Source organism: Rhincodon typus, chromosome 4 (assembly GCF_021869965.1).
Source record: "Rhincodon typus isolate 14 chromosome 4, sRhiTyp1.1, whole genome shotgun sequence".
NCBI classification, from domain to species: Eukaryota; Metazoa; Chordata; class Chondrichthyes; order Orectolobiformes; family Rhincodontidae; genus Rhincodon; species Rhincodon typus.
Window position 1 is genome coordinate 10,772,964 of NC_063335.1, and position 10,651 is coordinate 10,783,614.

Below are 10,651 nucleotides of genomic sequence, written 5' to 3' on the forward strand. Positions count from 1 at the left end.
TTTTTAGGAATTTATTGAAGAATGTCACCCAGTCTGCATTTCACTAATTTCTGCTTCAAAATGAGTTATTGATTCTTTCTTATGATTTTCAAGAGCCTTTTAAAAAGACAATTCATTAAGCAGACAGCACGAAAATGATTGGACACCATTGGTTTAGATTTCTTAGGCATTCTAATAATAATGATGGTCTCGAATGTCATTTAGAATGTATCTTTTGATATATATGTGATCACAAATCTCTGTTATCACTTCTAATTCTGTTTATCCAAAGGCTTTTAAATGTTCTCTTCTTATTTCGTCTAAGCCTGAATATTTTCCTGTACAATATATTCTTTACCTTCAATATCATAATGTTTGGTCCATCATTTGCCTCTTTATCTTGAGGGATCCTGGCAACAGTAGAACCATTATCAGCACCTGCTCTCTGAAAGAAATGGGTGTGGTGGTTATGATCTATAGTTATTGAACTCAGCATCGAGTTCATAAAATTGTAAAGTGAAAATCTACCAATGTCAGTGCTCATAGTCAGAGTCAAAGTGCCTACTAACAATCGTTGCTTGAGTTCACACATTTATTATTTTTATGTTAGGGTTGCAGTAGCAGTATAAATTCTAAAACAAAAGCACACAACACACAGAGTAAAAGTTCAATCAATTCATATGGCACTTTAGAATAAGATTTGATCGCTACTGTACAACAGTTAACCCTTGATAAGAGGAAGCTATTTATGTTTCAAAATTTCACGTCTCCCCTCGTTTTTCTTCTTCCCCTTAAGGGGGCTTATTGATTCAAGATGACTCAACATAATTATGCATCAACATTACTGTACACAAATTCCTCATGCCCTTGATTGTGCAGTGACCATATGGAAGGTGATTAGTCTTTCAATGAATATTTGTGGTATGTGTTTTACAGCTGACTCCATCAAACTGTATCATCCATTAACTATCCCCACAAAAGGAAGCATAGGGATGGCTTATGTAGTACAGTATATATTCACAACACATTACCATACTAGCTCCTCTTTGCCATCCCATCCAACTCCATTCATAAGATTTTTTTTCCTCACTGCAACCATAATCTAAACTGGCATTTCAGCATAGCACTGGGGCAACTGAAACAGACATTAACACAGGCACAAATCTGTTATTGGCTGGATACACAAACCAAAAAGAAGATTTCTCCTAACAGCAACGTGTCAATGCCAAGATTTATTCTTTAACTAAAAGCAGTTGGCTGGGCAATAATCTCATTGCTGATTTTGGACATTGTTTTGAATACTTTGGCTGCCCTACTTATCGCATGAAAACAATAGCTAGGGTCCAAGAAGTCTTTCACTTAAAAATAAATCCTTTATCATGTCTTAAAGTTGGGATGGCACCAAATACATGCAAGTTCTTTACAATGTAGGTGAGACATGGTGTCTGTGGTTAGCACTGCTGCCTTACAGTACTAGGGACCTGGATTCAATTCCACCCTTGCTGGCTGTCTGCGTGGAGTTTGCATGCTCTCCCCATGTCTGTGCGGGTTTCCTCCGGATGCTCCAGTTTCCTCCCACAGTCCAAAGATGTGCAGGTTAGCTGGATTGGCCATGCTAAATTGCCCGTAGTGTTCAGGGATGTGCAGGTTAGGTGGATTAGCCACAGGAAATGTGGTGTTATGGGATATAGTGAAGTCTAGGTCTGTGTGGAATGCTCTTTGGAGGGTCTGTGTAGACTTGATGGGCTGAATGGCCTCCTTCTGTACAGTAGGGGTTCTATGTACCATGACCTTTTTCTTTTAGAGATGGAGTAACACAAGAAGTGCATCACGGGCACTAGACAGAACAAGGTTTGTAGTTCCTTCATGACTGGGATTCAAAATACAATTTTTTGATTTGCCGGTTATGCCAAATTGGGTATAGCCAATAGTGAGGAAGACTATGGAAGCAGAGGTGGGCAGATTCTTGGTAAGCACAAGGTGATAGCTTATCGGATGTAGGCAGGAACGTGGAGTTGGGGTCACAGTCACATCAGCCACGATCTTGTTAAATGGTGGAACAGGCTCGAAGTGTCAAAGGCCTATTCTTGCTCCTAATTCATATGACAATTACGAGACAGTTCAGAAAACTTGTAAAATGGGCAAATGAAGTGTGAGACTTTACATGTTAAGAGAAACAAAGTGATCACATATTACTTGGAAAATAAGAACACGGGTGGACATGGGGAGCGGATGGATCAGGAAAACAAATTTTCAAATCACTGAAAGCAGCAAAGTTTAATCGCCCATTTATGAAAGGAGAAACCAAAGGCTAAGGTTTATTTCTAAAGGGGCACAATTGAAGAATAGGAAAAGCATGTTAAACATGTATCTAACCATGAATGGAATACTATGTACAGTTTTTGTCGCTGTGATTTAAAAACAAATTGGAGGCACTGGAGATGTTATAAAAATAGGTTTACAAACATTATATCAGAACTACGAGATTACACCCATTAGGAGAGGATGAATAAGCTAGCTCTCTTTTCTCTTGTGGGATAAAAGGCAGACGAGTCTTCAAAATTATGAATGATTTTGATAGAAGTAGATGTAGACATTCTGAGAAATTAAATAGGAAATTGAGAAAACACGACTTCTCAATTTAGCATTGTAAGAATGTGGCATTTACCGCCACAGGAAATAACTTAGGTGAATTGCATTTAAGCAACAGCTGGACGAGCAGATGAGGGAGAAGGAAATACAGGTAGATGACAAAGTTTGGGAAGTGACTCGAGTGGCATATAAATGCTAGGATGGATTGGTTCAGCTGACCAGCCCGCATCTGTGCTGTAAATTCTATAGAACTCTACATAATCTTCACTACTGTAAAAAAACAATTCAAGCTTCTCAAGTCACGCCGTAAAACTGAAGTCCCTCACATCCAGTGTCACTCTACAAAATCCATTCTGCAATCTCTCTCTAGCACCTTGACATCCTTCCTAAAGTCAAACATAATTCTCCATCTGAGCCCAAAGCAAAGGTTTAACATGAACTTCCTTTTTTTGCCTCTATTTATAAAGTCAAGGATGCTGAATGCCTTTTTAAACAGCCTTCACGACTTGCTCTGCCAACTTCAAATGTTTTTTTTTTCCACGCACTCCCAAGTTGGGTTTGTTCAATGCACCAGTTTTAAAATTGCTACTTTCAGTTCATAAAGTCTCTCCTCATTCTTCCTATCAACAGGATCACTGCACGTTTAATTGTGATAAATTTCATCTCGCATACATCTGCCTATCTCAGTTGATGTCCATATCCTCCTAAAGGCTATTGTTATCTTCTCATTAATTCCTACATTTAAAGTTGTGTCATCTGCAAAATTTGATACTATACCCTGTGATGCCCAAGTCCAGGTCATTAATGTACATCAAAAGGAGCATAAATACTGATCTCCACGTATTTCCCTCAGTCTGAAAACAACAATTTACAACCTTTCTGCTCAGTTTCATTTCTGTGCAACATCTTTAATCCCATGGGCTCCAAATCTGCTTATAAGTCTGTTATGTGACATTTTGTGAAACGCCTTTGAAAGTCCACATTCACAATGTCAACCACAGTACCCTCATTAAGTTGACTGATTGTTTTTGATAAATAATAAAAGACTATTCAGTTTAATAGAAAGCTTATTGCACAGAAAGAGGTCATTTGGCTCATTGGGACCACGCTGCCTCTTTGCAGGAGGAATGCACTCAGTGCCACCACCCTGTACCACCCTTTATAATTCCCCAAATCTTGTTTGAAAGCCACAATTGAATCTGCCCCCACCAATCATTCAATTATTGCATTCCAGATCCTAAGCAACCACTGCACAAAGAAAACATATTTCTTATCTCGTCATTGCTTCTCTTGCCAATTACCTCAAATGTGTGTCCTCATGAAAAATTTTCTCCCTATCTCCCCTGTCCAGTTTCCGTATGATTACGAACATATCTATCAAATCTCCTTTTCTGAAGAAGGGTCTAGGCCCGAAACATCAGCTTTCCTGCTTCTCTGATGCTGCTTGGCCTGCTGTGTTTATCCAGCTCTACACCTTGTCATCTCAGATTCTCCAGCATCGGCAGTTCCTACTATCTCTGAAATCTCCTTTCCACCTTCTCTTTGAGAACAGTCCCAGCTTTTCCAGGGCGAGTATTTTAGTGGCTCACAAACTGTGAATTGCACTTGCCAATGCGGGTATGGAAGTAGCAGCAACTGGGGTCATGAGCTCCCGCTCCTCCATGGAAAGCATTTGTGCACCGACTGCGCACAAGCAAAACAGGCAAGAGAACTCAGCCACTGCCTGACTACAGAATTAAACCGGGAGATCGTCTGCCTAACCTTGGAAAGACTGGCAGAGATTTCAAACTTGACCATGTTTCTGCTCGTTGTATCAGACCCTTAGCCCGGACTTGTGACTTTGCCTCACAGAAGCCTGTAACAAAACCAAAAGCAGGGGGGCAACAGCAAGTAGTTGCAGAAGCGGGTGGAGGGGAAACCGGCTCTTCACCCAGTCTTCTGCCTCTCAGGAATGTGCCGTGGGAAGCCCTACATGAGGACATAAAATAACATTTTTAGAAAGGACTTTAAAAACTCAGATCTATAATAAACACTTTAATAACTCTATACTGAAATGATATTATGCTGTTTTGTTTATGTTGACTTCTGGGTTATATTAATTTTCAAGTGTTAAAGTGGGCTCATATTTGAAAATAGTTAATTCAGTATTTCCTATACTAACTTATTGAATCTGTAAGTACCTGTGTTTACATTCATTTGGCCTTTACTCCCCTCTTGTAAATGTGTCTACTCTGTACCCAAACTGTACTTACTTTGAAGGTCTCCCAGTTTCCAATTACTGTTTAGCATATCAATATTTAATTCTAATCCACCTTAGCCAGATCTTTTTCCGACTCACTGGAGTTATCTAGAGCAGCTCATTTGGGAAATTAGATTCTGATTAATGTATTTGCTACTATGCGCTTTAATGTTAAACATTTAAGTTCACAATACTATCTGTGATTTACCTTATTTTATATATAAGGAACACTTGAAAGCAACACAGGAATACACATTCCACTTTCTCCACTGCAGTCTTAATACAACACATACTTCAAACAAACAAAGAGTTGATTCCTGTTTCTGGAAAGTAATCTTTGCAGGAAGGTTATTAGTGCGATTGTTCCACATTTTCACAGTTTTCATTGTTTTTCCTACCAACTATGGCAAAGATACTTCATTTTTTTAAGAAGAAATTATGGATACAATCCCAGAGACCTTCAATGACAAATTCCATCTAATTTCCAGTGGAATTATCAACAGAAGACACTTAGGGGACACTGCAATGGTGCAACACTTTAATGCAGCAAGAGGAAAATTTTTCTTCCCTAAGGGAAGGTACAAATACTTATTTTTTAAACCACACCCTAAACACTCAAATAGGAACTAGAAGAAAAGGGCTTATTCTTGCTCCCAACAGTCTCAGAGTAGTTCTGCCCCTCGCTGGTTGCTTTGTGGATTGTGAGTCTTTGTATCTAATTTTTTACTACCATATCCTACAAATTGAGATAGAAAGTGAGGGTGAGAGAGATTGAGACTTATGTTCATAAGCTCCAGTTTAAGAGCTACAAATATTACAGACAAATATGCTCTGAATGACTGCACCAAATCATGGAGTTCAAATACTCGGATTTTGTACCATGGGATTGGATTGTTTGGAATTAAAGGTTAACAGTAAACATATGCAAAAGACTTGTAATCTTAAAGCATATTTTAAACATTTCTCTAAAAGTAATCTCAACTTTTCTAGCAGAAGTACAAATTCAAAATTTGCATTTACAAAGCTTAGCAATATAGCAACTGGCAAGGATAGCAGACTGTGTGGGGAGTGTAACAAATGTTGGGGAAAAAGAATAGATCATGACAGATACAATTTATTACAGGTAATTAGGAAGTGAAGCACATTGTGAAGAACAACATGAAAAGCAGTATCATTGAAAAGGTGCTGTGGAGCTGCAGGAACACAGCAGGTGGGGCAGGAAATTTGACATTTCGGGTCGGGACCCTTCTTCAGAAGGGTCATTTCTGAAGAGGTGTCCCAACTCGAAACATCTACTTTCCTGTTCCTCTGATGCTCCCTGGCCTGCTGTGCTCCTCCAGCTCCACACTGTGTTGTCTCTGACTCCAGCATTGCAGTTCTTACTATCATTGAAAAGGCATTACTTTGAGAAGGGTACAAGAGCAGAAGGACCAAGGGATGCATGTACAAATCTTTGAAGGTGGTAAGGCAAATTGACAAGCTGGTTAAAAAAGCACAAGACATACTTACCTTTATAACTAGGAGCTTTGAATGCAAAAACACAAGGAACTCATACTAAAACTTAATAAATCACTGGTTATGCCTCAGCTGGATTATTGAAAACAACTTTGAGCAGTACAATTTAGAAAGGATATCAAGGTCTTGGAGAGGCTAAAAGAAAGTTACCATAATAATAACAGAGAGGCAAGATTCCAGTTGTCTGGAGAGATTGGAGAAACTGGACTGTTTTCCATTGAGAAGAGAAAAACTAAAAGACTCAATGGAACTACTGCAAATTCTGAAAGTGCTTAATAGAGAAAGTTGGAAGAGGTTAACAAATGGTTTGATAACTAAAAGCACATAGAATTTAAAAAAAATTACAACTGGAAGGCAAATGGGTAGACGTTATTTTCCACTAAGCAGGATTGTTATGATCTGTAGCATACTCTTTCAAAATAGTGGAGGAAGCAGATACCAAATAAACTTCAAAGGCAAATGCACATTAATGTGAAGAGGGCTAATATGCAGAATTGTGGGGAGAAGTCTGCAGAACTAACTTGGACAGCTCAGCCTGGACATGACTGACCAAACAGCCTTCTTCTGTAAAGTAAAGCTCTATGATTCTTTATAACTAAAAGAATGGTTATTTGCAGAACGGAAAAGATCTCAGTTACTAAACTGAGTCAGTGACCGAAGTTTGTTACCAATTAAATACTTGTTTGAATTAAATAAATAAATACATCAAGCACTGCAATCGACAAAATTAGTGACACAATCTTGTCTATAATCTGAATTGCAAATTACTCTGGGATTAATGTCAGATAGAATTTGGAACATCACCACAAAGTCAGAGCAGAAGTAGGCCTTTCATCTCTCCAAGCTTGCTCTGCCATTCCGTACAGAATCGTGGATAATCTGATTGTTTTCTAAATTCCACAGTCCCATGCAGACCTGATAAACCTGAACACATTATCAAACAAGAACATATCTAACTTGGCCTTACAAATATGCAATGATATGCCTCCTGAGGCAGAGCTCCAAAGTCACACAACTCGTTAAGTAAAAAGAAATCCTCTCATCTCTGTCCTAAAAGGGAAAACTCTAATCTTGAAACAAAGAATTGCGGATGCTGGAGATCTGAAACAAAAACAGAAAACGCTGGAGAAACTCAGCAGGTCTGGCAGTATCTGTGGAGAGAGAAACAGCGTTAATGTTTTGAGTCCAGATCTGCCAGACCATGTCCTGAAATGTGGACTCCGCTTTCAATCCACAGATGCTATCAGACCTGCTGAGTTTCTCCAACACTTTGTGTTTGCTTTAAAACAATATATCTTGGTTCTGGCCTTCCCACAACAGCAAACATCTTTTCCATGTCCACCTTGTCAAGAGCACTCAGGAACTGAAACACCAAATAAATCACTCCTCGCTCTTCTAAAGTCTACTGCAAACAAACCCAGTCTATCTAAACTTCCTGATAAGCAGCCAGCTCACTTGAGGAGTCGCAGGGCTCTCCCCTCCCCCTACCGCATCCCAAAACCAGTCCAGCTCATCCCCGCCTCCCTAACCTGTTCTTCCTCCCACCTATCCCCTCCTCCCACCTCAAGCCGCACCCCCATCTCCTACCGACTAACCTCATCCCGCCCCCTTGACCTGTCCGTCCTCCCTGGACTGACCTATCCCCTCCCTAATTCCCCACCTACACTCACCTTTACTGGCCCCATCCCTGCCTCTTCAACCTGTTTGTTTCCTCTCCACCTATCCTCTCCTCTATCCGCCTCCCACTCTCTCCCTATTTATTTCAGAACCCCCTTCCCCTCCCCCTTTTCTGATGAAGGGTCTAGGCCCGAAACGTCAGCCTTTCTGCTCCTATGATGCTGCTTGGCCTGCTGTGTTCATCCAGCTCGGCACCTTGTTAGCTCACTTGAGGTATCATTGCAGTAAATCTCCTCTGCACCTTGCCCAATACATTTTCATCCTCCCTCAATTAAGAAAATCAAAACTGAACACAGTATTGGAGATAGTAGGAACTGCAGATGCTGGTGAATCCGAGACAACAAGGTGCAGGGCTGGATGAACACAGCAGGCCAAGCAGCATCATAGGAGCAGAGAGGCTTTGCAGGGCTGGATGAACACAGCAGGCCAAGCAGCATCATAGGAGCAGATTTTTGCAGGGCTGGATTTGCTGCTTGGCCTGCTGTGTTCATCCAGCCCTGCACCTTGTTGTCACAGTATTGGAGATGTGATCTTATCAATGCCTCGTATAGCTGAAGCATAACATCTTTAAGGTTCAATTTATCTCAGAATAAAGGATAATTAATCTCTTGCCTTACTTACTAAAGTTTTGTGACTCGTGCACTGGAACACATATTCCACTGCACCTCAGAACAATGTTCACTCTCATTCTCCATTTAAATTTTTTTTTATTCCTCCTGTCAAATTGAATAAATTTGCATTTTCTCACATTATACTCCGAAGCCAGAGTTTGGCCCTACATTCAACCAATCTATATTGATCTCCATCTTCCAGCAACATCTTCACAACATACTTTCCTACCTACCTCTGTATCGTCAGCAAATTTAGCCACAGTGCTTTCACTCCCTCCATCAAAGTTTGCTGTGGCACGGTGGCTCAGGGGTTAGCACTGCTGCCTCACAGTACCAAGGACCCAGGTTCGATTCCACCCTTGGGCAACAGCCCGAGTGCAGTTTGCATATTCTCCCCATGTCTGCGTGGGTCTCCTCCAGGTGCTCTGATTTCCATCCACAGTCCAGCGATGTGGGGGTTAGGTGGATTGGCCATGTTAAATTGCCCAGAATGTCCAGGGATGTGCAGGCTAGGTGGATTAGCCTTGGGAAATGCAGGGATAGGGCAGGGGTGTAGGTCTGGTTGGCATGCTCTTTGGGCCAAACTTGATGAGCCAAATGGCCTGCTTCCGCACTATAGAGATTTGACAAAAGTAATTGATTTAAATTGTAAAATGTTGACAGCCTTGCACAAACCCTTGCAGGACTCAACTTGTCACATCCTGCCAATATGAAGGAAAAACATTTACATATACTCTGCCTGGCAGGCAGGCAGGCAATCTTCTATCCATGATAATATGTTATTCCTGTGTCTGGAACCAGTGGAGTTTAAGTTATGGTGTGGATAAGGTAAGAATGCAAATGGAATCATGTAGCATTGGCAATGGTCCAAATTGTAGCTCTTGTATTTTAAGGTCTGCTTCCGATATCTTGAAAACACCACTGGATCCTTGAAGATGCAATTTGATAACAACTAATGTTGGATAAAGACAGTTGATCAAACTACTTTGAGTTGTGTTATAAAACAATAGCAATCATATACCTCTTCTATGCAATAAGACATCCCAAACTACTGAACAAGTGGCCCTTTGGACAGAAATCCAGCAACATACAGCCATGCCAAGATTTGAACGTGGAATCTGGGTAGTCCTAATGAGCTAAGTGCAGCATATCTTAATACAGTCATTCAGGCAACTATTGAGGACATAGAAACATTAATTATGATTTTTGCTTAATCTAACGCAAATAGAAATAATTTCAAGATGGGTTACATTGTTAAAAAATGCTTAATTGTGTGTTCAATATTTAGGGTGTATCTTTAAAAAGTAATGACTAAAATGCTTCTCACTATACCTTCAAATATCACAGGTCAGCAAAATTTTAAGACCAAGGAAAAATACACAGGATCAGTCACACCCAAATTACAAATAATGGCAAGTTAAAACAGATGATTTCTCATTTAAAATCCTACGGCTCAGTGGATTATTCAAACTCCCCTTGTGTTGGTCAAGCTTCTATTTGTTTCTTTCTTATGTGCTTATCTAACTTCCTTTCAAATGCATTCCTGTTATTTGCCTCAACTACAGGTCTTCTGGTAGCACATTATTTAGGGAATTAAGGTGTTTTTCCTGAATTCTCTATTTGATTTAGTAATGATTTTCTCTGTAATTATGACACAGTTTTGAATTTTTTTTTAAGAGTAGAATGACTTTCTCAAGTCTATTCTATTAAACACTTTCATTAAAGAGATTAGGCCTCCCTTTGGAGTTCTCAAAGTGTGAGCCACAACTGTCAGTTTTCCTCATAGTTCCATCCTCTTAGAATCTTAAGGACAATATCAGAACTATTTTTGTGTCTTCTCCAATTCCTCCAAAACTTTTTCATAATATGGAGACTAGAAATGTGCACAGTATCCCAAATATGTCCTAATCAATGATAGTAGGAACTGCCAATGCTGGAGTCTGAGATAACAAGGTGTCGAGCTGGAGGAACACAGCAGGCCAGGCAGCATCAGAGGAGCAAGAAAACTGATGTTTCGGGTCTGGACCCTTTTTTTTTT

At 40.1% G+C, this 10,651-nt stretch overlaps 2 protein-coding genes across 6 annotated transcripts in view; one reads left to right on the forward strand and one right to left on the reverse strand.

The window, feature by feature from the left end:
* deptor (DEP domain containing MTOR-interacting protein) overlaps nt 1-417 on the reverse strand; it is a 215,057-nt gene extending 214,640 nt beyond the window's left edge. For all 3 annotated transcript variants that reach the window (XM_048595501.1, XM_048595500.1, XM_048595499.1), the window contains exon 1: nt 338-417. The gene's annotated coding sequence lies outside the window, so the exon portion shown is untranslated. The remainder of the gene's footprint in view (nt 1-337) is intronic.
* The window catches only part of taf2 (TAF2 RNA polymerase II, TATA box binding protein (TBP)-associated factor), a 111,980-nt gene that overhangs the window by 82,101 nt on the left and 19,228 nt on the right, over nt 1-10,651 (forward strand). The window lies entirely within an intron of this gene.